At 39.7% G+C, this 26,140-nt stretch overlaps 1 protein-coding gene across 20 annotated transcripts in view; it reads right to left on the minus strand.

Annotated features, from left to right (window-relative positions):
* The window catches only part of PLAGL1 (PLAG1 like zinc finger 1), a 110,532-nt gene that overhangs the window by 53,527 nt on the left and 30,865 nt on the right, over positions 1-26,140 (minus strand). For 10 of the 20 annotated variants that reach the window (XM_038526246.1, XM_038526243.1, XM_038526247.1 and 7 more), the window contains exon 1: positions 18,728-19,047. The exons of 3 other annotated variants lie outside the window; for them this stretch is intronic. The gene's annotated coding sequence lies outside the window, so the exon portion shown is untranslated. Of the gene's footprint in view, positions 1-17,522; positions 17,544-17,582; positions 17,601-17,772; positions 17,788-18,727; positions 19,048-19,365; positions 19,609-25,197; positions 25,283-26,140 lie in introns of those variants that run through there. 7 more of the 20 variants (XM_038526237.1, XM_038526244.1, XM_038526234.1 and 4 more) reach the window with 6 other exon arrangements.

The raw sequence follows: 26,140 nt of genomic DNA on the forward strand, positions 1-26,140 counted from the left end.
GAAACAGAAAACTTTTGAAATGTCAGTATCAGACATTTGAGAAGTATCAGAGCCAGCATTTGATCTGATCATCTGGATTCTACACCCTAGACTGCCTGCCTTCATGATGGCTAGATCTCACAGCTTCTCAGTTGTTCCTAATTACATGGTAACAAGGTAAGAGCATCACTCAGAAGTGTGACACAATCCCAATACTTCCATAACGTCAGAAAACGTAGGGATGATACAAATTTGCTATGAGCAAACATAAAGGAAACTGATTTATTTATCATAACGGGACTTTGTAATGAGAATTACAGTTGTTAAGACATGATACTCAACTTTGATGACCAGACCTAGCACTATGTAGGAAGCTAAATTAGTAAGCATGAAGTATGACAGAGATTTGTATGTCCACCCAGATCCTATTCTTTTTTTCTAAGCACACAGACATTATACTTGCTCAGTATTGCCCTTAAACCTGGGCACGAGGGGCTCATAGCAAATCCTTCCCTATAGAGTAAGAAGGACAAGGATTTAAGGGGACTGCCCAGACTCCCCTCCTAGGCCAAGCTCTAAGTTCCTGTAACCATAGGATTCCTTGTCCAAAGAACTTCAAGCCTGCTACTAGGAACTGTGCAGCCCTCTTTCCTAGATCTATGTTTATGAAGACCGATTGTGCCATTGTGTATGCAGCCCTAGGTCCAAGAGGTAGCCAAGGGGTGGCTATTTGCAAGGGTATAGACATAGCTTAAATGTGTGCCCTCTGTGGTGCACAATGAGGCCTGGAACATGAAGAGAAGGGAAGATGGGCCAGCAGTCCTACACTGCCATGCTCTAGAGGTACAGAAATCTCAAGACTCCAGAAATTCCACATTCGAACATAGCTTTCCAGGTCACATAAGATAAATCTGCCCAACATGATCCCGGAGTCCTGGGATCAAGTCCTGCATCAGGCTCCCTGCATGAAGCCTGCTTCTACCTCTGCCTATGTCTCCACCTCTCTCTGTGTCTCTCTCATGAATAAAATCTTTAAAAAAAAACTTTAAAAAAGATAAATTTGCCCAAGAATGACAAGTTAACTGTAAAACATACTCTATCAGCCTAACTTATAACTTTTAGCTATTCACATATAGGATACAATTCAGTTCCTTCTGTTTATATTCCTGCTTTAACTTCTCTACCTCATTATAAGTTAGGCATAGCCATGTGACTAGTTCTAGGCTACTAATAAACAGTTACAAGACCATTTAACATTCTCTTTCCCACCCATGACAATCAAGATAAAGTATTGGGACGCCTGGGTGGCTCAGCAGTTGAGCATCTGCCTTCGGCTCAGCGCATGATCCTGGGACCTAGGATCAAGTTCCGCATCAGGCTCCCTGTGAGGAGCCTGCTTCTTCCTCTACCTATGTCTCTGCCTCTGTGTCTCTCATGAATAAATAAATAAATCTAAAAAAAAATCAATTATTACAGAAAGCATATAAGATGGAGGTATATCCACAGGCCTGAGATTGAGTATGTGGGGCAGTCTCCCAGAAATCCACAATGAATGTTTAGCATGAGAAAAATAAAATGTTCTTCACTAAAGCCAGAGGTTTGGGGATGACTTGTCAGCATGCCATAACTTTAGCCTATTATGGCTACAAAGAAATTGGTACCAAAAGCAGGATGTTTCCCTAGAAAAACTAGAAATATATTTAGGGTTCAAGAAGCAGTAAGGAAACAGATCTTAAGGTTGGAAAGACAGGTGTTTTATATAGTGACAAAATATTTGATAAAGCATTTGTTTCTGGTACCTCAGGAGGCAGTTCACAGAAGCTCTAGAAGAGGTAAGAAAACAAAACATTGGGAAACCTGGATGGCTCAGCAATTTGGCGCCTGCCTTTGGCCCAGGGCGTGATCCTGGAGACCTGGGATCGAGTCCCACATCGGGCTCCCTGCCTGGAGCCTGCTTCTCTCTGCCTCTCTCTCTGCTTGTGTGTCTCTGCCTCTCTCTCTCTCTATCTCTCATTAATAAAATCTTTAACAAAAGAAGAAAAAAATTTGAAGTGTGCATTGGTTATTTTTGGCTGCATTTAAGAAGGTATTTAAGAAAGGGATGAGCTGAGAGAGGAACTATCCAGTTTACAGTAAGAAGTGAAAAAGAACAGAGAGATTCCAGACATTTCCAATCTTGCAATATTACTTGAACAGCTTCTTAACTCCCATGCTAACAACAGACACAATGAATAAAGGTCATTGTCCCCGGAAAACTCTTAAAAAAAAAAAATTAAACTGCTTCAGGGCAAGAATAGATAACATAGCCATTAAATCACTTTATTTGGGCAAGATGAGGGGAAAAAAATCAGATTAAGGAAAAATTTTCCAATAGAAGCCAGTCAGTTGCCAAATAACTTTCTTTTGGTCTAGAAAGAACTATATAGGTAAGAAAGCAAATCAATGCAGATTTGAGAACCAGGTTTCAAAACAAAGAGGGAAAAAAAACCCCACCCCAGAAACATGCTTACCAGCACTGAGAATTAATCAGAAGCAGAGACATGAAATCTTCCAGATTTTGGAGAGAATTGTGTTGCCAAAGAGAACCAATCTATCAGCTGGTGTCTGAAAATGACCCTTTGGCTTGTCCTATATGGAAGCAGTGAGAAGAAAGGGCTGCTCAGTTCCAAGTGGAGCAAATTCTCTACTCTCCATTTCATATGGAACTAAGGAAGATAAAAGAAGAACTCTCTAGAGGGAAGTACCAGAGCCTCTGAAAACAATAAACAAGAAGACAGAATCAGGCCCCAATCAGAAAACATTTTGTTCCACCAGGGTGTCCCAATATCTGTCATGAGGATTTCAGAACTGCTATGGACCAATGACTCCAGTGTATCTCCTATGTTCCCCTTTCCTAGACAAGATACTTTTAGTATTTAATTGCCTCATTTTTATCATTATAAATTAGGTATATGTAAGAGGTGTGCGTGCACACACACACACACACAGACACAAAGGGGGAAGGCCATGTGAGGACACAGCAAGAGGGCAGCCATCTCCAAGCCAGGAAGAGAGGCCTCCTCAGAAACTGAATTTGCTGGTGCTTGGACATCTAGTTTCCAGAACTGTGAGAAAACAAATTTCTGTTGTTCAAGCCACCTAATTTGTTACGGCAGTCTGAACAGAATAATACAGATCTGGTACCATGAACTGGAATGTTGCAGTAACCATGTGGAAGTGGCTTTGGAATGGAATAGAGGCTGGAAGAGTTTTAAGGCACATTCTAGAAAAATCCAAGACTGACTTGAAGAAATAGGAAGTTAAAGGTAACTGTGGCAAGAACTCAGATGTAAGTGAAGAATATGCTATTGGAAATAGTGTAAAGACGGTCGTTCTTACAAAGTAGCAAAGAATTTGGCTGAAATGTGTTGTAGTGTTTATTGGAAGAGCTTGCAAGTGATGAATATTTAGCTGAAGAAATTTCTAATCAAACTACTGAGGATGTGGCCTGGCTTCTCCTTATTACTTGAATAGAATTTGAGAAGAGAGAGATAAGTTAAAAAAAAAATTAGACAAAGAGAGAGAGAGAGAACTTGAAGATGTGGAAAAATTCTCAGTCTGTCCATATTGCAAAAAGTGACAAAGCATGCCCTGAAGAAAACACCAAGGGTGCGGGCCAGTGACTCCAAGAGAAGACAACCCTTGGAGTTATTAATCAACTAAAGCAGAAGCCAGGAATAGAGATGGGATTATATCAGCAGAGATTCTGACAGTTGGGACCAAACAGAACACAGTCAGGATGAAATAAAGGAAGGCTTTTGGACTTCTGAAACTGAATAGGTCTAGACTAGAACTATTTGGTTGCAAAGATGCTTTATTCCTCATGAAAAGGAAAGAATGACCCTAGGGCAATTCAGACATCCTTCCACTCTGAATTCAGCCCCAGAGGGCAAGGCTGTTTCCTCCTTGGTTTAAGAGGGTGGGGCTCCCATCCTTGGTTTCAATGGGTCAGGCGGCCCCCACCCAGTGCCTTAGGGTTGGGGCCATCGCCTAGGGCTATGGGGCCAGAGGGCAGACTGTGAAGCCAGAGAGGATTATTCTTGAGTTTTAAAATCAAATAGAGTTTGCCTTGCTAGATGTTGGCCTTGTTTGGGACCTACCAACCCCTTTCTTCTTTCTGGTTTTTCCCCTTTTGGAATGGGAATATCTATCCTATTCTGTCCCACCATTTTATTTTGGAACCACCTAACCTGTTTGATTTTACAGGTTCACTGATGAGAAAGGAATTCTGCTTCAGGATGAATTTTACCTCAAGTTTCATCCATATCTGATTTAGACAATATTCTAAAAAAAATTTCTTAAATAGGCTCCACAGCCACTGTGGGGCTCAAACTCATGACTCTAGATCAAGAGTCACATGATCTACTGACTGAACCAAGCAGGCACCCAACATATTTAGATAAGACTTTGGACTATAGACTTATGAGTTGATGCTGGAATGGGTTAAGACTCTTGGAGCTGTTGGAATGAAATAAATGTATTTTGCATGCAAAAAGGACATGAATTTAGAAGGTTAGAGAGCAGAATGTTATAGAATGAACTGTGTCCTTCCAAAATTCTTATGTTTAAACCCTAATCTCCAAGATGATTATATTTGGTGACAGTGCCTTTAAAAAAGAAGTAACTAAGATCAAATAAGGGCAGGACCTGTGTCTTTCAAGAAGCAGAAGAGATATCAGATACTATTCTTTCTCCACACATGCACAGAGAGGGCACAGTAGGACACAGCAAGAAGGTGGTTGTCTATAAGCCAGGAAAGGAAGTTTAGAAAAAGATACACACGGATGGATGGAAACCAGATTTTCACCACTGTAACTTGAAGAGTAAAATGAAATTCTTTTCAAAAAATAATTCTAGCAACGGAGGCAGGCCCGAGCCGCTGCCATCGCCATAACCCGCGGTAACCAGCACGAGCTCACCCGCCAGAAGAATATGAAAAAGCAGAGCAACTCGGTTAAGGTAAAGAGCTGAGATGACGGGCTTTCTGCTGCCACCCGCAAGCAGAGGGACTCGGAGATCATGCAGCAGAAGCAGAAAAAGGCAAACGAGAAGGAGGAGGAACCCAAGTAGCTTTGTGGCTTCGTGTCCAACCCTCTTGCCCTTCGCCTGTGTGCCTGGAGCCAGTCCCACCACGCTCGCGTTTTCTCCTGTAGTGCTCACAGGTCCCAGCACCGATGGCATTCCCTTTGCCCTGAGTCTGCAGCGGGTCCCTTTTGTGCTTCCTTCCCCTCAGGTAGCCTCTCTCCCCCTGGGCCACGCCTGGGGGTCAGGGGGTTACCACTTCCCAGTGTTCTTTATTCCTGTGGGGCTCACCCCAAAGTATTAAAAGTAGCTTTGTAATTTCTTGAAAAAAAAAATAATTCTAGATTATTGGAACTAGATAATAGTTCCACAACTGGATTTCCACAGTGAAATGAAAAAGTAACCTAGATTCTGATTTTGCATTATTCAAAAAAGTATGCAGATAAATCACAGAATGGAACACAGACCTAACTATGAAACAAAAATGAAGATCTTCATGACTGTGAAATAAGCAAAGATTTCTTAAACAGGACACAAAACATGGTATTCAAAAAATTGATGAACTGGATTCAGGAAATTCTGTTTATCAAAAGACATCATTAATGTAAAAAAAAAAAAAGTCACAGACTGAGAAGCTATTTGCAATACATAGATCCAACAAAGGATTCTAATCTAATATATAAAGAATTCCTACAGATCAATAAGATGACAATCCAATAAAAATATCAAGACTTGAACAAGTACTGCATAAAACATATGAAAGGGTGCTCAACATTAATAATGAAGGAATGAAAAGAAAACCATGAGCTACCATCTCACATCCACCAAAGGACTTAAAATGAAAAGAAAAAATAATATCAAGTGCTGGTGAAAATGTGAACTACAACTCCCACTGCTGGTGAGAGTGTACACTTAACTCCTTTGCTGTTGGTTACCTGGCAGGATTTACTAAAACTAATAAATGGCTATGCCATAGCTTTAAAATTCTAGTCTTAGATATATATACTCCTAAGTAAAATACTGCAAATGTCACTAAAAGATCTGTGTATGACTATTCATAGCAGCTCTCTTATTTCAGTAAAGTAAAATTTTATTTTGTAGTTATTTCCAAGACAAATGGATTAAATTGCCCAATTAATTGATTGCACTGATTGCAGAAAATGTTCATGACCAAGTTTCTCTTAACAGAATACTTAGGATGGAAATGTCATGTCTAAATAGTTCAACCTGTAAGCATAAAGGATTAACATACAGAGACAAAAATTAAGCTGTTGAGTATTTTATTGAAACAGGATGCCCAAAGCACTATCACAGCCCAGTCCCTCACATGCCAAGGTGCTGCTGGGTGGCAGGAAAGGCCTAAAGCAGTGGGTGAGCTCAGATCCAACAGTCTCAGAGGTGCAGGACTCTGGACTCAGACACTAGTTATCAAAGCAAGAACCCAGTTGAGGAGACTCTTTAGTTGATAAATATTTAAGTGATAAAACGAGTTTTAAGAAATGAGAAGAATGTACAAGAAGATCTGAATAGAAGAGGGCAGCCCGGGTGGCCCAGCGGTTTAGTGCCGCCTTCAGCCCAGGGTATGATCCTGGAGACCCGGGATCGAGTCCCAAGTCAGGCTCCCTGTATGGAGCCTGCTTCTCTCTCTGCCTGTGTTTCTGCCTCTCTCTCTCTCTCTCTCTGTCTCTCATGAATAAATAAATAAAATCTTAAAAAACATATATCTGAATAGAAGAGATGGTGGCCCCTCCACTTTGGAGCCCTTCATGACTGATGGGCTTTGCAGAGGAGCCTTGAGGGGCTCACAACCAAAGACTCTCACATGGACCGGCCGTGGTCTCTGCAGATGGCATCAATGAGGCCTCCTCCTGGTTTATAATGCAAAAAAAAAATCACAAGAAACAGGCTGACCTGCTCAGAATGATTTCCTTTTCCATTGGGGCACAAAGTACGGACATTTTAAATACTTTAGGTATTTGTACTTCTCTCTCCTCCTGGAGAAATGCAATGTAAATAATCTGCGGAGGGAAGACAGGGAAGGAGCTGTGTCCTTGGTGGCATCTGTGGGAGCCAGGCCAGGGGTTGAGGAGAGTGGTCACTTCAGGCAGCCCTTAGGATTAGGAGATCTTACCCAGAGGTATGAACCCCATGTCCCCAAGGATCCCAAGTGCCACTCAGCCATCAGGCCAGACCATCAAGTGAGTGATGCTGCCATTGGTGAGAGAGAGACAGAGCCAGCCTTATGGAGGGAACTGAAGCACCCAGCACACAATGTAGCAGATGACATTGGCATGGCAGTCTGCTGGGTGGATATAGTTCCGGAAGATGGCCTGCAATCCAGGCCCCATCTCTGTGATACACAGCCACAATTCAATCCAGGCTCCAGCTCTGTGTTACACAGCTACAATTCAATCCAGGCTCCATCGCTGTGATACACAGCCTCGATCCAGGCTCCATTCACTGTGATACGCAGCCTCGACCCAGGCTCCATCTCTGTGATACACAGCTACTGGCTTCCAGCGGGAGGGACATGATTAAGTTGGGCTTGATGAAGGTACCTTCCCTTAGCAGGTCTGTGCTGACACTGCAGATTCCTGGAAGGTGTTTGCTGATGATATCAGTGGTTTCTATTGCATGGCTCATCGACAATTGGACAATTTTATTAAACTTCAACCCTAAGACTGCAAGTCAGAGCTGGGTTAGTTCAGCCTTTTCATGATCCAGAGTAAGTCATTTTCCTGGGAGGCATCCACATGGTTCTGGGAGTGCCTAAATAGAAAGATGGGTCATGTAGTCTTGGCCTCATAGTGGTCCAGCCTAGATATTAGTTCTTCTCTAGAGTCCAGGTTCCTCTTCTATAGGTTGACCAGGGACTGTGGTTGTTGCCTGGCCCAGTTGGGGTCATAAACACCTGGCCCATGGCAGGTGGCCTCCACCCAAGCCGATGCCTTGAGTATGCACAGCTTTTTGTCCCCACCTATGCTGGGCTTCCCCAATACCACTGCCAAGGAGACCACAACAGCTGAGCCCCTCACCTGGGCACAAGCCACCAGCTGCCATGCCTATTGGAATGCCATGTCCACCTGATCTGCACCAGACCCACACCCATAGCAGCTTTATTTGTAATAGTCCAAATTAGAAAAAAAAACATACATCTGTTAACAGAATGGATAGACTGTGGTAATATTAATATAATGGACTACTACAGGAAAAAAAAAAGAAAAAAATACATACACATGCATTCATATGGATGAATTTTAAAAAAACTATACTGAATGAAAAAAGTCAGACAAAGGAATGCTCAATATTTGGCTACCCTTAAAGTCCAACAATAGATATCCGTAGACATGGAAATCAGTACTTCTAACAGAGGTACTAGCTAGGAGGTGCGAGAATTTTCTCCTTCTGGATGTCTTTCTTGACATGTGGCTATACAGGTATACATATATTCATCAAGTCATAAATTTATGATTGGCACATTTTATGTGCTTCCCCCCCCCCATGCATTTTATACCTCAGTAGAAACAGAAAAAGTACTTCATAAAAGATAAGCAGATTATTTTTACCTTATCAGTTGCCTAGTAAAGATCATTAGGTAAAAGCAAAATTATCTACTTAAAAACAAAACAAAGACCAAGCAAATTGTGCTATGTTTCTGTTTCACTGACCCCATAAGTCAAAATTAGACGTTCAAACCTTCTGCATTAATATCAATAAAAACTTAGAAGGAAAATTTGAAGAAGGTAGGAGCATATCAGTTAGTCCACAGGAGCTAAGTTGGTTGCTCAAGTGAAGACTCCATGTAGCATACTGGCAATGTATATGAAGCAATGTTAGTAGTGTGTTTTACCATAAATATACCTATTTAATAATTTTAACTATTTTTAGTAGGAAGGCACTATGGCATAAAATAGCAAGAATTTTTAAATCAGACAAACCAGTTTTGCCACTTACTAACTAGACAATGTTGGGCAAGTTTCTTAATCTCTTTGATACTAAGTTCCTTCACAATTTAAAGCAGAGACAATAATACTTACTTTGCAAAATTGTAGCACAATTACAGTAGGTATTTAAGAGTGGTAGCTATTTAGCAATAGCTCTTTGTATGCAAAGTATCATGCTAGGTACTGGAACCCTATCTCTAAGAACCTGACCAACTGGAAATGACATTTAGATATAAAGATTGGCAATGAAAGGTAAGAATTTAACAAGGGCTATAGATTACAAATTATAGGGTTCCTATCCAGCTAGGAGGATTGTGGAATGAGTATCCACTGAACAAAACCTGGAAAAGTTTTGGAAAATCCACTTAAGGCAGAGGAAACTGTATGAATAAGCCATAACCTCATAAACAGTGCAGTGACTGCAGGTTCTGATTAGTTAAGACAAACTGTGCCACTGGACTAATTCTAAGGAGTAAAACTACATACAAGGCTAGTAAAGCAACCTGGGACCAGATAGAAAGGGACCAATCATACTAAGTCAAGGACCTGTTTTCTCAAGTCCTGGGATATCACTAAAGGGTTTTTTTCAGGAATTGACTCTCCTAGTGGTCATTCTACACAAAAGTAGGGAAGGAAAATATCAATACAGGGAAAAATAGCAAAGGATGATAAGGGCCTAAACCAACATGTTGAGAGGAATGGGAAAAAAAATTAGAGCTTAATTTTATCAACTTTAAAAAAATGAACAGACACAGAGTTTCCCTGATTATTCAAGTGGGCCTGCCTTCAACTTTTAAAATGACTGACTGACTCATAAGCTCCTCAAGAGCAAAGAAATATCCAAAAGCAGCAAAATATATTGCCAGGCACACTGAAAGCACTCAATATATACTGCTTGCAGAAGAATCCTTTTAAATATTCCAAATATTGAAACCTCTAGGATAATACAATGTGCATGGTAAAACACGCAGAAAAGCTAAATTCATTTTTTCATTCCTATTGAGTGATTTTTAAATAATACATGTCGAGTATTAGATTTGCTCAAGTTCAATATTTTAGAAGACTTATTTGCAAAAGCTATCTGTATCTCTACCAAAAGACTTGGATACAAATCATTCTAGAAAGTTGAGAATACTGCCACTTTAGTTGCCAAGCTCTTGTGTAATTTTTGTTTTTAAGGAATCTATCATTCATTATGTCTTTTGCTATAGCAAAAAAGCGAAAAACCAAAAAAAAAAAAAAAAAAAACACTCCACCAGTGTAGGACTCATGAATATTACATGAAAAAAAATTAAAAAGCTAAATCTATATCATATAAATATATGTAAGGTTCACCCAGGAGTATATAATTTAATAATTTATATAAATAGTAAAATAATTAAAATGAGAATAACCTACTACATTAATAAAGGAAAAAAATGAGTGCTTCCTAGGGGCTAAGCACAAGGCCTAGCTCTTTTTTTTTTTTTAATAAATTTTTATTTATTTATGATAGTCACAGAGAGAGAGAGAGGCAGAGACACAGGCAGAGGGAGGAGCAGGCTCCATGCACCGGGAGCCCGACGTGGGACTTGATCCCGGGTCTCCAGGGTCGCGCCCTGGGCCAAAGGCAGGCGCCAAACCGCTGCACCACTCAGGGATCCCGGCCTAGCTCTTTCTGTGTAAGAGCTCATTTAATCCTCTCAACAACCTTCCACAGTAGACACTTGTCATCTACAGATTTTATGGATGAGAAAATCCAAATATATAGAAGTGTCCAAGATTACACTATATGACAAGGAAAAGGTAGGACTAGGAACTGAACCCAGGCAAGTCTAGCTCCAGAGTCAGAATTCCAGTTAATAAATGTAGAAAGAATGAAGGAAATAAAAAATCACCATTAGAATACCACAATAATAATTATTGCAGGCAAAATCAGTTGAATGCTAAAATTAGTGGGCTAAACTTTGAGAAATAGGACATTTGTACAACCTCAAAATATCTCCCTCAGAGTATTTATTGATTACTCATGGTAGTTTTAACATATATCCACAAATCACTTGATACTTTTCCCTCTCGCCCCTTTGAGTGTGGACTTCTAACAAAATTGAATACAAGGGAAAAGTAGTAATGTGTTACAATGGAGAAACTCGGCAGACACTGTCTAAACTATGTGATTTAGGTTAACATGTTGATGTGGCTATCCTATGCCTCCAGATAAGGATGCAATGAAGAGTACAACATTCCTGTGGTACTCTTCCCCTAAAGTCCAAAACCTCAGCCTAATTGTGAGAATACATTGGAAAACCCAAAATGAAGGATGCTCTACAAAATACGAAAAAGGCAATGTCCAAAATGAAAAGATTTTCACAGATTGGAACAGGCTAGAAAGACATGACAACTGAATACAATATGGAATATGGATTAGATCCTGCAAAAGGAAAAGGACACTAGTTGGAAAAACTAAGGAAATCTGAATAAAGCAAATCATTTAGTAAATAGGATTGTGCCAAGGTTTCTTAACTTTGGTAAATGTATCCTGGTTATGTAAAATGTTAACATTAGAGGAAGCTGGGTGAAGGGTATATACTATCTTTGCAAATCTTTTGTAAATCTAAAATCATTTTATAATTAAAAGTTTTTAAAAATTCAATATCCATTTGTGAAAACAAATGTCAATAAGCCAGGAATAGAAGAAAGTATTCTCAATCCAGTAAAAGACATCTATAAAAAAAAGAAAAAGTACAGTAAACATCACTCTTTAAAAAAATTTATTTATTTATTCATGAGAGAGACAGGGAGAGAGAGTGAGAGGCAGAGACACAGGCAAAGGGAGAAGCAGGCCTCATGCAGGGAGCCTGACGTGGGACTCAATCCAGGGTCTTCAGGATCATGCCCTGAGCTGAAGGCGGCGCTAAACTGCTGAGCCACGGGGGCTGCCCAGTAAACATCATTCTTAATAGTGAAACACTGAGGTTATCCTCCAAAGCTGCCTATTTTATTGCTTCTGTTAAATACTGTTCTGGTGTTCCCAGTCAGTGCAATAAGGCAGGAAAAAGAAAAAGGTATAGAGATTAGAAAGGAAAAGTTAAAGGTTTGTTTTTTTTTTTTTTTCAGATGATATTATGCATTTAGGAAATCAACAATCTACAAACTACTAGAATTGAAAAATGAATTTAGTGAAATCAGAATACAAGCTCAATATACAAAAATCTACTATATTTTTATATACTAGCAAGATGGCTGGAAACAAAACTGAAAAAAGATACCTTTTACAATAGCATAAAAACAAAACCTCAAATGCATCAGAATAAGTTTAATAATGCAGAAGTCCCCTATACTAAAAACTGAAACAATGGTGAGAATAATTGAGCTTATTCGATGGAGAGATATATTATGCTTATAAATTGGAAGATTCTCTTAAGATCTCCATCCTCCTAAAATTGTTCTGTAGAGGCAAAGCAACCCCATTCAAAAGTGTGGTAGACTTTTTTTTTTTTTTTAATAGATGTTGACAAGCTGATTCCAAAATTTATATGGAAATTAATAGCATTTAAATAGCCAAAACAATTCTTAAAAAGAAAAAAAATTAGAGGGTTTACACCACTGTACGTCAAGACTTACTATATACTACAATCAAGAAAGTTTGATATAGATAGAAGAATTGATAAATAGTCCAAGTGGAAAAGAATGGAGCTCAGAAACAGACCCAAATGTATGATCATTCATTTTCAACAAAGGGACCGCTGCAATACAATGGAAAAAGACAGGGCTTTTCAATAAATAAAGAGCAGATCAAAGTCCATATGGAAAATCTTGACACCCCTCATCTTAAACCACACACAAAAATCAATTAGAAATAAATCAAAGACCCAACTGTGAGAACTAAACTGTAGTTTCTGGAGGAAATCATAGACAAATGTATTTAGGACCTTCAGGGTAGGCAAAAATGAGGGTGGGGAAAAAAAAATCTGTGGGCAGAGTGCAAAAAAACACTAGTTCTCCACCCCCACCCATAACACTGATATATTAGACTTCATAAGAGTAAGTTTGCTCATCCCAAGGTAACATTAAGAGAATAAATATTCAAACTTTAGGCAGGTAGAAAATATCTCCAAACACATACCAGATAAAGATTTCCTATCCAGAATATATAAGGAACTAAAATCATTGACAAAAGATAACTTGCTAAAAAAAAGTAGTCAAAAGATTTGAACAGTACTTCACAAAGGGAATCTGAATGGCCAATAAAGATATACAAAGATGTTCAACATTATTAATATTCACAGGAATGCAATCAACTTACCCTAAGACCATCAATTTAGCTCCTTGGTAAATATCCATAAAATATGAGTATATGTTTGCCAATGTCAATTTCAAGAACATTTGCAGAAACTGTATTTATAATGACCCCAAACAGCAAACTCCTCAAATGGTCATCAACAAGAGAATGGATAAATGAATTGTGGTCCACCCACATAATGCAATACTATAGAAGAAGGTCACCAAACTTTTTCTTTGGCCCTCTGAAGGGCCAAATAGTAAACAGTTTAGGCTTTATAGGTTATACAGTCTCTGTTTTAACTATTCAACCCTGATGAATAGACATGTTCATATCCAATAAAATTTTATATACCAAAATATCTTGTGGGCTAACACTGGCCCACAGGTCATAGTTTGCCACCCCTTGTTAGAAATCGAACAACAAAAAACTACTTAGACATGCAACCTGATCTCAAAAATATCCTGTGAACAAAAGACAAACGCACATGAACACATGCACGCACACACACACACAAACACCATAGGATTCCATTTATATGAATGAAGTTCAAGAACATGTGAAAATAATTCATAGTGATAGAAGTCAGGACAGTAGTTTACTTGGGGAGAGGAGTGGTTACACTGAGTAGAAGAGACAGAAGGGAATTGTTGAAGGGATAAAATGTATTCTATCTTTATCTAGGTGGTGATCACACAAGCACACACAAATGTAAATTTCATTAAGCTGTATACTTTATTTTTGTGCCTTTATTATACATAAACTATAGCTCATTTTGGAGAAAACAAAACTGGACAAAAATCAGAATACAGATCTGAAGAAATTCTATAGAATTCAACATGAACAAAAAATATATAAAAGCTAGATTAAAAGAAATGGGGAGACTGAGCAGTAAGTCTAACATAAGTCTAATCAGAGTTTTGAGAAAAGAATAGGAAAAAAATGGAGGGAAAGCTACATAGAAAGAAAAAAGATGAAACTTTTGAGAATTGGTGAAACACAAACCTTAGAGACAGGGAACAATAAAACCAGGATAAATGAAACATCCACACCTGACACACTGTCATTAAACAGTAAAACAGAAGAGAAAAGATCTTAAAAGCAGGGAAAAAAAAAAAAAAAAAGATTAACAACAAATAAGTTATTTGAGATAACTGTAACATGGAAAGCAGAAGTCAATGCAAAGAGACCTCCAAAGAACAGAGAAAGAAACTGCCAGCCTGGAATTGTATGGCAAACAAATACCATCATTCAAATGAGTAAAAGACATTTCCAGATAAAGTTTGCCATCAACATTCCTTTAATAAACAAGCTTCTAAAATATACTTGACAAAGGAAAAGGATCTGAGATCAAGAAGAAATGACAAAGGATCCACACACACACACACACACACACACACACACACACACACAAAAGATGTTGAATTTACAGGAGAAAAAAAAATCAAGGTGTAATTAAAACTCTAGATGACCAAAACATGTAATTAACTGATGTCAAAGCAACCTAGGTTTCTTGAATTATTTTCAAGTAGAATTAATAAACTTTAGATGAAGTTTACATTAAAATTTTAAAGAAAATTCCTAAAAGAAATAAAAAACAATTTTCATACTAGTTACAAGGAAAACAGAGTAAGAAAAAATCCGAAGGATAGCAAAGAGAACACACACATACACACACAGAAAATAGAAAACAGCCATAAGACAGAATGTTAACTTTAATCTTAAATATATCATTAATTATATTTTACCTAATTGGACTGAGAGCTCCATTAAAAGACAAAGACTATCAGAAAAGAACAGAAATAACAATCAGGTTTCATCTGTGCGAAGGACACATTCTAAACAAATGCTAAAAGGTGTGACTAGAGTATTCTAAAACAAAATTGATTTTAAGGTAATAGGTGTTGGGTGGTGAGGCAGAAAACATTGCTGTAGAATGACAAAAAGTTCATTTTATGGAGAAAATAGAGCAATTCCACACTTGCTTTATAAAAGCTGAAAGTACAGTATATACAAAGTGACAGAATTACAAGAAATGAGAAAATTCATTATTTTATTGTGATCTTTTTTGTTACACTTCTCAGTAATTGATAACGCAAACAAACCAAAAAATTAGTAAGGCTAAAAAGATTTGAGCAGCACAAGTCTTATGCTTGATCCAAGCTGTGTGTGCCCGTGTATATTTTTTTATACCTACCTTGCCCCAAAAGTCTGTGAGTACATATTCTTCTCAATCATTCAAGGCGCAGTTGAAAAACTAACCATGAGGCCACAAAGCAATTCTCAAATTTCAAAGAATCGGTAGCATAGAGCCCTCATTTGCTGACTACAGTGTAAGTTAGAAATCAATAACAAAAGGATAACTCACAAAACCTTCCACATTTGGAACTAGAAAATGCTTCTAAAATCTTGTGGGGAAAGAAAAAAATTATAATGAAAAACTTTTTAATTCTTAGGACTGAAAAAATATATAGAAATAGCAACACTAAATAAAAATGTGTAGTATTTGTGGAGGCCAAGCTATGACCAGAGTAAAGAACCCAGAAATGAGCCCAAGCATATCTAGGCAATATGTATAGGACGGAGATGGCACTGCAACCACTCGTACGGGGATAAATGCCACTCCACATGGGAAAAAGAAAACAAATTCTTCTTGATCTCACAACATAAATTTAAAAAATAGGTACCTATACATATACAAGTCAGGTAAATTAAAGAACTACATGTATAAAAAAATGGAAACTTTAAAACTTAAAAAAATTTCAAAACACATTTCCCTAATAATAGAGAAGAATATCTTAAGATACAAAAGCACAAAGAAAAGATTGTCTGCAGTTTATATAACCAACAAAGGATTTGTACCTTGAACAATGTTTTCCAACAGAAATTGCTGCAATGATGCAAGTGTTTTGTTATATAATATAGTACAGTGTAATATAAAATAATACAGTAAAATATAATAGCCACTAGTCATGTGTGGCTACTGAGCACTTGGAATGTGGCCTAGAGTGACCGAGGAATTGAAACTGTTGAAGTCAATATGACAGCATGTTAACATTTAAAAATCCTTTGTGAAGGTCCATGAAGGTCCACCAGGTCCTTATACGCTTTTTAGTATTTACATTTTTCATTAAAAGCACTTTATTCCAGCTTATATTACTACAGAAAATATAATTTCAATTCTGTAAAAAATACGTTAACAGTCGCTTTTCAGAAAGCAAACATACCAAAAGTTCACAATATTGTCTGTGATTGATTTTATTTTTCTTCTATTTAAAAAAAATTAAGATATAAAAACCCATAAAGGATTTAATGAACACAAGTGCATCCACTCCGGAGTTTATGAAATAAAACATTACGGCTCCTGTGTAAATTCCCTAGGTACCTTTCCTGATCACAACTTTTCTCTTTTTAAAGAAAAGCTAGCAAATATGAGTAATAGACTATAGAGTCCTGTCTTCAGACTTCTTCATTTCACAACACCCACATTTTAACAGGTTTTGGAGAAAACTTAATATACAGACATTACATGTATCACTTAACAAAGAGTTATAAAGCAAACACTCATGTAACCATTGCCCAGGTCAGGAGATAAAGCATTTCCAGCATCCCAGAAGTCTTCAGTATGTCCCTTCTGAATCGCAACCGCCCTTTCACCCCCTAAGAGATCATCAGCTTGACTTTTAGGGGTATCAATTTATTCACAATTTCTCTTTACCACTTCTAATGCCTATATACGCATCTCTAAAACAACAGCTTTATTTTACCATGTTCTGAATTTCTCATAGAATACTGAATGATATCATCTTCAACAACTTGTTTGGTTGGTTGGTTTTGGGGGTTTGTTTTTTGTTTTTGGCTCCAGATTATTGAGACGCATTTATGTTGAGACACAAAACTACTTCATTCACCACTGTTCTGCATAGTTCCCACCTTATGAATATAATTTACCTTTCTCCTTCAGACAGACATGAAGGTTGCTTCCAGCTTTGAGGTATTACAAGTAACACTACGGTAAACCTTCTTGTACACATCTGATTGTGTATATGTATAAAAATTTATCTAGGGCAGTGGCTTTCAAACTTTTTTGACCATGACTCATACTAAGGAATGACGTTTTACATCATGACACACATCTGTGTGTGTATAAAACCGAGAGGGGGAAAAAAAGAAAAAAAATTCATGAAGCAAATACCCAATGACCTGAGACACATTCTGCTATTTTCTATTCTCTGTTATTTCGTGTTTTTACCAATTCTGATCGTTATCCACTTAACTGATTTCACGACTAAGATGGGCTTCTAACTCCGAAAAACATCGCTCCAGAGGATAAATACCTAGGGGTGGAACTGCCAGAGCGTGGAAGGAACACGAACATCGGACGTGGTCAACTTTTCTAGATCCTTAAACTTTAACAAAAAAAAAAAAAAAAATGTGCTTATCTGAGTGCCTACAAATTTACCACTCTGTCATTTTAAAGATGGTTTTATCTTCTCCTTCAGTCATAGAACAGCATTAATCACTTACCATGTGCTATGTATCCACTGGACTCCGCGAGACGGATGGGTTAATACGCAGGGGGGTGGGGAGGACACAAGGGACCCGGACCTCAGCGAGGCCCCAGAAAGCTCACAGGAGGGGCCTCCGATGCTGCCTGGGGAGGGAGGGGTTAGGGAAGGATTCCTGGAAGAAGGAGGACCTAAGCTGAGTGCTTCTATTTTTAATTTTTATTGGTTTCCTAAAACATAAAAGTAACACATTTGTTGGGGGGCGGTGGGAGTCCAAATTACAGCAGTGTATTTATTAAGGAGTAAAAATCCCCCCTCCCTTCCCACCACCGCTGTCCTTAAAGTTTGATGCTTGAGACCAAACAACCAAAGTTGCATGATCAGTTAGTTATTCTAATCTAGGAAATTGGTGGGGTGGGGGGGGGGGGGGGGAAGCCCACATTTTTAAATAGTTTCAAGGGTACCTCTGACAGAGCCCATCATATTAAAGCATAACACGAATCCCATTTCCCATAATGAAGGTAAATGCAAACATTCCGTGTTTAGTCACATTATTACTTTTAAGAGACTTTTTTTTTTTTTTTTTTTTTTTTTGGCCTCTTGGCAAGGCGAGAGTGCCAGTCTTCAAAAATCAAGCCTATCTGCCGCACACCAGATATACACGCAGACGCTTCAGAAAGCGGCACGAGAAGCGACCGGCTGAAAGAATGTTTTGTTCGAGTCAAGTTGGCTCGGCCGGTGACACCGCCGGAGTCTCACACTCGGTCCTGAGGCGCCCGGACCCCGTCACGTACGCGGCGCGGCGGCGGCGGCACCGGCACACCCTCCCCGGCGCGGCACGCAGCCCGGGACGGTCCTCGCGCCGCGGCAACGCCGCCGCCCCGCCGCCCCGCCGCCCCGCCGCCCCGCCGCCCCCAGGCCCGCCGCGGGCCCCGCCGCCCCCACAGCCGGGCCGCGAGCACCCCGCCACCTACCCTGCGGGGTCACGGGCCCCCCGGAACTCAGGCGCGGCAGCTCGGGCGCGCCGCCTCCGCGGCCATGACGGCGACCCGGGGAAGCACCCCGCGCGCCAAGGCCCGCGGTCCGCCGGGCTGGGAGGAGAGCCGCCCCGTCCGTCCGTCCGTCCGCCCGCCAGGAGACTGAGGCCAGAAGACGCCCCAGACGTGTCTAAATCAAGGCTCGGGGCGGTCCCGACGGGCTGAATGACAAATGGCAGATGCCGTGGGCTTTGCCGCCCTCGGCAGCCGCGAGGATGGCTGCGCCGAGGAGGCCGCGCACAGGCGGAGCCCGGGAGCCGGAACGGCGCGTCCGCGAGGAGGGCGCTGGGGCCCCTGGCGGGGGCGTCACGTGGCAGGAGGAGGCCCCGCTGGGGAGCCGGGGGGTCGGCGGCCTGGGCGGAGGAAGAGGACCGGCGCCCGGACGCCCGGCCCATGGCGTCGTCCGTGTGGGCTCCGCCGGGGTCGCCCAGGTGCGGGGCTGGCGCAGGTAGACCCGCGCGGCCCCGAAGGCTGCCCGCCCGGGGCCCCGCCGGGATGAGCCGCCCCGAGCCAGCCCGTAGAGGAGAAACACGACAGATGCTAGGAGCACGCTGCCATGAGCCAGACTCGCTCACCTCCTCCTCCCCGGGCAGCGCTGGAGCCATGGCAGCCTCGCCGTGGCCACTGAGAGGGAGCCGGGCACCGTGGGGAGCCCTCCGCAGGTGAAGAAGCGTGGTCCTCGGCACGAGCCCGGCAGGAGTGCCTAAGCCCCGTCTTTCAGAGCGAGACGCGGAGGCACACAGACATCGGACGGGAATCCTTTTGCAGTTAGGGAGTCAGACCCTACGTACGCGTTAAGCAATTTGCGATTTTTCATGTTACTTGAATTTAAGGAAAAGAAACTGACGCAGATCTCCAGCGGTCGCTTCCTTCCCTACAAGATACACGTTCCTAAAAAAGACCTATGAAAACGTTAAGTGAAAGGCAACAAGAACTCGCTACATATTTCAGGGAGTCCCAGAGCTCCGAAATAATACAAGGTTAATAGCATCCTAACAATTCCACCCGCCTTCACTGCGATCTTCCAACTTCCACTGCTTATATGACTCTGGCTGACTCGCCCTCAGAACGTTTACAAGTGTTCTCCCACCTTATTCTCCCAGATGTTCAGTCTTGATTCTGTATCTAAATGCATTCAGTAGTCATCAGAACTTACGCATTCCTAAATTCTTGATTTTTATTTAATGGCCTGCTCTTTTTCAAAGTAGTTCTTCTTAAGGAGAGGTCAGAGAGCACCCTAATGTTTTATCTGGGTTTTTTTTTTTTTGTTTTTTTTTTTTGTTTTTTTTTTAAGCTCTACACATAAACTGAGAAGGGTAAATATTTTGGATTCGCACCTTTCTTTAATACCTAAAAGGACAAAGAGGCAATTGCTTCATTGATTTTTGAGAATCAGATTTTGTGGAGAGATCTGAATCCTATGCAATACTTCTCTGGGACGTGATTTGATTTTTCTACTTGGATGCCTAAGAATTTTTTTTTTTTATCATTAAAACTCTTTACAGCCTTATCCGCGCTATGTCTCTGTCAATTATTCAATATCAGTCCCCCCCTCCCCTCCCCCCGTATATAGTATGATCTTCCAGTTTATGGAATCCATTCTCCTTTTCTTGATATACTGTCCCATCCCTATCATACATCTTAGTTTATCTTTCATCAATTGGGTTTTTTTTTTTTTACTTCAGTCACTAGTTATACTTGATTTTTTATCCTTCCGCATTCATTTTCTTGTGATTTGCACTCACTCTGATTCTCTCAAAAATATTCTGTTCATTTTTTCTAGTTTACTTCATTTTAAAATCATGTTGTTTTGATCCTCAATTTTCTTAGCCATGCAATTTCCTTTTCATCACATTCTCATCTTTTATTGTCCTTGAGCTGTTGTAAGTAATCTGTATCTTTTTTTTTTTTTTTTCTGTAATGTGAAACACAAATAAGGAATACAAATTTCTGCTCATTGGTTGTTTTCTTCCAGCCTTGGTTTTTGGTCTGTCTTCTATATGCTGTTTTCCTTGCTTCCCACTCCCATGTTATATAGCATATTTGCATAACAGCTATGTCATATCTTTTATCTTGTTTATCCTTCCAAGTTAATACCAGACCTTGTATTTGCACTAATATGCTAGGAGTGAATTCCTGGTACACTTTCCTCTTCACTTGAGATGTGTCCGTCTTCTCTATCCTGAGCTTCAGTTTTAGGGCTGAGTGTTGGTGCTATCTACTTTTCTGTGACCTGTTTTAGGATGAGGGGAGGGATGATGGAAGGTTGTAGAACTCAGCCTGAAACAGAGCATAGACCTTGCTGGGGGAAGCCAGTCATCACTTCTGAAATTTCTTTAAATCCTCAGCAGCCCTCCTTCAAACCAGCCCAGGAGTATCCCCTATCTGTGAACTTTGGTTCATTTGCCCATTTTAACAATGTACCCCAGGAGGTGGCAAACTTTCTTGCTTCTGGCAAAATCCAACAGTGGTACATAAAGATTCCTTGATGTTTTACAAGGATGCCGCTGACTTCTCTCCCAACTGGAGGACATTTGTGAAAATTTGGTCTGATCATCTTTTTCCTCAGTATGTCTTGCATAGGTTATAGTCACAACAAATTAACAGGATCTCTGATATCTTTGCTTTGCCATCCCTTCTCACAGTTTACATTACAAGGTTGTACAGCAGGATACCTGGGTGGCTCAGCTGTTGAGCAACTGCCTTTGGCTCAGGTCGTGAGTCCTAGGATCGAGTCCACATCGGGCTCCCGTCAGAGATCCTGCTTCTCCCTCTGCCTAGGTCTCTGCCTCTGTGTCTTTCATGAATAAATAAAATCATAAAAATATAAATAAATCATATGTCATATATATGGCTGTACAGTACTTCCTTCTTTGGTTGCAGCAGATGAGTTTACTTTCTCATCTCATGGTTTAGAATTTTAATTTTGATTTAAGTGTTTGTGCCATATTTATCCATAAGTCAGTTGATCAGAGTGTCTGTCTCGGTAATGAATTATATGAAAATCTTTTTTTATCTTCAAGTCATTCCCACAAAGTTCTTTAAAGATCTGTATGTTTACTTGGTAACTGTAATACCATCTTCTTCTTCCCCAAGCCTTCCTTCAATGACACATGCCTCTGTATTACGTATGATGTGCCCCAAAAAAGGTTCTGGGGAGTGATTGCAAACTCAAATCTCTATGAAGTTTAAAACAATGAAGAATGGGATTATAGTAAAGTGAGAAGAACATTTTTTGTGTAAGGGGCAGATGCTATATAGCTCAGGCCAATCACTGCCATGTTGGAATTCAGGGCACTGTTGCCAAATCTGTATAATTCAGACAAGCACGATATCTAGTGTTTTAATATAAAATTTCCTAATTTTGAAAACAGTACAAAGGCCAAATGAACTCTCTCTCACGGCCAAACTGGACTCAAGGGTTACGAGTGTGGTCCCAGTTACAGTAAACCACTCAGCATAAATTCCATGATCTCTGTTGTATTCTTCTAAGCATTTTGAGATAGAGGCTTGAATAAGATTCTTGAAAGCAGACTCTTCAATGACTTAAAATGTCTTTAGAATATATAAAGCAAGAAGATTCATGCTGACATATTTACAGTTTGATATAACATGTCAGACTCCAGTACTTTTAGGAACAGATGTTACTAGGGGTAACAGTTATGATTGGGCTAAAATCAATACCATATGAGCAGAGTATATAGATTATGACAACGTTAAAAAATTGTAAGAAAAAATAATATTTTCAATTGATGCAGAAATGGCATTTGACAAAATCCAACACCCATTCTTGGGGGGGGGGGGGAATAAACCAGGAGAGAAAAGAAACTTCCTCAGCCTGATAATGGACATCTTTGTTTCCTAGAGCTGCTGCAATAGATTACCACAAGTTTGTGGCTAAAACAAGAAATTTATTCTCACGGTCCTGGAGGCCAGAAGTCCAAAATCAAGGTGTCAGCGGGGCTTCACTCCCCCTAGTGGCTATAGAGGAGAATCCTTCCTTGCCTCTTCCAGCTTTTGGAGACCCTTGGCATTCTCTGGTTTCCTTGGCTTCCTTGGCTTCTGGCCACATCACTCCAACTTCCGCCACTGTTGTCACATTGCCCACTCCTCTGTGTGTGATGTGTTTTCTCTTCTGTGTGTCTGTCTTAGCAGATACTTGCCATTGGATTTAGGATGCACCTGAATTACTTGGAATGATCTTATCTCAAGATCTTTAATTTAATTACATCTACAAAAAAACATTTCTTTCCAAATGAAATAACATTCTCAGTTTGGGGGATTAGGACATGGGCATATCTTGGGGGGGGGGGGGCATCTCTCAACCTTCTATAATGGACAAATCCCAGTCAGTTTTGCTGTAGAAATTGACAAGCTGATTCTAAACTTCATATAGAAATGAAAAGAACCTAGAGTAGCAAAAAGGGAAAATAGGAACAAATTTGGAAGAATTACACTACCTAATTTTAAGACCTATAGAGCCATAATAATGAAATCAGAATGGTACTGGTGTATGGATAAATGGAACAGTATATGAGGTCCAGAAATGGTCCCACACATGTGATCTATCGATCTTGGACAAAGGTACAACATAATTTCGGTGGAAAAGATAACTGATGTGAGAACTGGTTATCTGTATGGAGAAAAAAAGACCTTAAACTTATACTTCACATCATACACAAAAATCAAATCAAATTAGAACACAGACCTAAATAAAAAATAAGAAAAAAACTTTTAGAACTGCCCTGTCCAATAAAGTAGTTAGTAGCTATGCTATTGAACACTTAAAATGTGACTAGTCCAAACTGAAATGTGCTATAAGGATAAACTATAGTCTAGCTTTTGAAGACTTAGGATAAAAGGAGAATGAAAATATCTCAGTGGTTTTATATTGATTACTTGTTGAAATAATATTTTGGATATACTGGTTTAAATAGAATATGTGATCAAAATTAACTTGAACTGTTTTCTTTTTTACTTTTTTAATGTGGCTACTTAAAACTTAAAGTTATATATGTGGCTCACATAATAGTTTCATTTGATGGCACTCTTCTAGAAGAAAACCTAGGAATAGCAAAGACTGCTTGGGTAAGGACACAAAAAGCAACAATCATGGAAGAATAAATTAGTAACTGGATTTTACCAAAAATAAGATCTTCGTGGGATCTTCAAAAGAAACTATGAAGAAATTGAAAAGCCAAGTCACATACTGGGAGAAAACTATTTGTAATACATATATCTGACAAAGGACTTGTATCAGAATATTTAAAAAAGGCATACAACTCAATAATACAATAAATAATGCCATAAAAGTGGGCAAAGACTTGAAAAGATACTTCACCAAAGAAGATATTCGAATGACCAGTAAGTACATGAATGACTCTCTATGTCATTTCACCAATGACTGGTACAAATTAAAATCACAATGAAATACCACTATATACCCACTGAAATGGCTAATATTTAAAAGACTGACAATGTCAAGCATTCTCAAGGATATGAGAAATCTAGAACTCTCATACATTAATGGTGGGAATGTCAAATAGTACAGCCACTCTGAAAAACTGTTTAAAAGTTTCTTACGGGGGCACCTGGGTGGCTCAGTGGTTGAGCATCTGTGTTTGGCTCAGGGCGTGATGCTTGGGTCCTGGGATCGAGTCCCACATTGGGCTCCCCGCAGAGAGTCTGTTTCTCCCTCTGCCTATGTCTCTGCCTCTCTCTCTGTGTCTCTCATGAATAAATAAAATTTTTAAACAAAATATGTTTCTTTTAATGTTTTTTTCTTTTAATGTTAAACATATACTTATTATATGCCCAGCAATCCCTAGGTATTTATCAAAAAGAAATAATAATTTATCTGTACAAAGACTTATACACAAAGATTCACATTAAGCCCCAGTCTGGAAACAAATAAATTGTTAAAAATGAGCAAACTGATGATTATCTCATAGATGAATCTAAAAAATGTTACACTGAGTTTAAAAAGCATACATAAAATGCTATATGATTCCATTGATAGGAAACTTTAGGGGGACAAAAACTAATCTATAGTAATAAAAAACAGATCAGTAGTTTCCTAGAACGTATGGAGATGGGGCATGAGAGAATGCTGTAAGGTAATAGAAATGTTCCATATCTTGATCAGGGAGATGATTACATGGATCCAAATATTTGTCATACTTCACCAAATACTAATACTTCTAATACGTACATTTTGTTATATGTAAAGTAAACCTCAATGAAGTTGGTTAAAATTTTTCTATTCTTACTCGCATGGAATGAGGAGAAAGAAATCATGAGAATGTTTTAATCTTTATCACCATAGTTTGTCTTAGTATTTACCTTCTGCTTTTTTGTTAACTCTTTTTGTCACTTCTCCCTTATACATTATCAGTTCATTTTCTCACCTGTGAAGGTTGAAGTGGTAGAGACAAAACTCCAACCCAGGGCAGCCCAGGTGGCTCAGCGGTTTAGCACTGCCTTCAGCCCTGGCCCTGATCCTGGAGACCCGGGATCGAGTTCCACGTCAGGCTCCCTGCATGGAGCCTGCTTCTCCCTCTGTCTGTCTGTTTTTCTCTCTCTCCTCTCTGTGTCTGTCATGAATAAATAAATAAAATCTTTAAAAAAACAAAAACAAAAACAAAAAAAACTCCAACCCACATCTTCCCTCAGACTCCTAAGCCAGTGTTCTTTCATGATGCAAGCAGCCAAAAGAAGCAATCACATTATACAGTTTACATTCTGCTTAACAGACTTAAACCATACAATTTGAAAAAATATTCTAGTGAATTCAACTCAGCAAATATTCAATAAGTGTTTAGATTTCATTTTCTCTAACCAAAATATAAGTAACACCTTAAAACATAAATAAACCTTTGATTCTTTCGAGGTCCGTGGCTTCTGGCCAAACCTCTCTCTCACTGGCCTTATGCTGGCCTTCCCTCAATCTCCAAGTCCCTTCTCTCGAGAGAGAGAGAGAGAGAGAGAGAGAGAGAGAGAGAGAGAGAGGGTGTGTGCATGTGTGCACAGGTGGAGGAGGGGCAGAAGGTGAGAGAGAGAGAGAGAGAGAGAGAGAGAGAGAGAATCCTTAAGCAGGCTCTACGCCCAGAGCGGAGCCCCATGCAGGGGTTCAATCCCACAACCCTGAGATCATGACCTGAGCGGAAATCAAGAGTCAGATGCTCAACCAACCAAGCCGCACAGGCACCCCCAGAGTCCCTTCATTTTTAGAGGCTGTAATCTTTGGTTCACAGGGCTCTCCCCCCTCCCCTACACTTGTCACCATTTGCAATGACTTCTCTATCCAGGTATCACTTCCTCAAACAGGACTTCCATGAGAAAATTATTTCT

The sequence above is a fragment of the Canis lupus genome, chromosome 1 (assembly GCF_011100685.1).
Source record: "Canis lupus familiaris isolate Mischka breed German Shepherd chromosome 1, alternate assembly UU_Cfam_GSD_1.0, whole genome shotgun sequence".
NCBI classification, from domain to species: domain Eukaryota; kingdom Metazoa; phylum Chordata; class Mammalia; order Carnivora; family Canidae; genus Canis; species Canis lupus.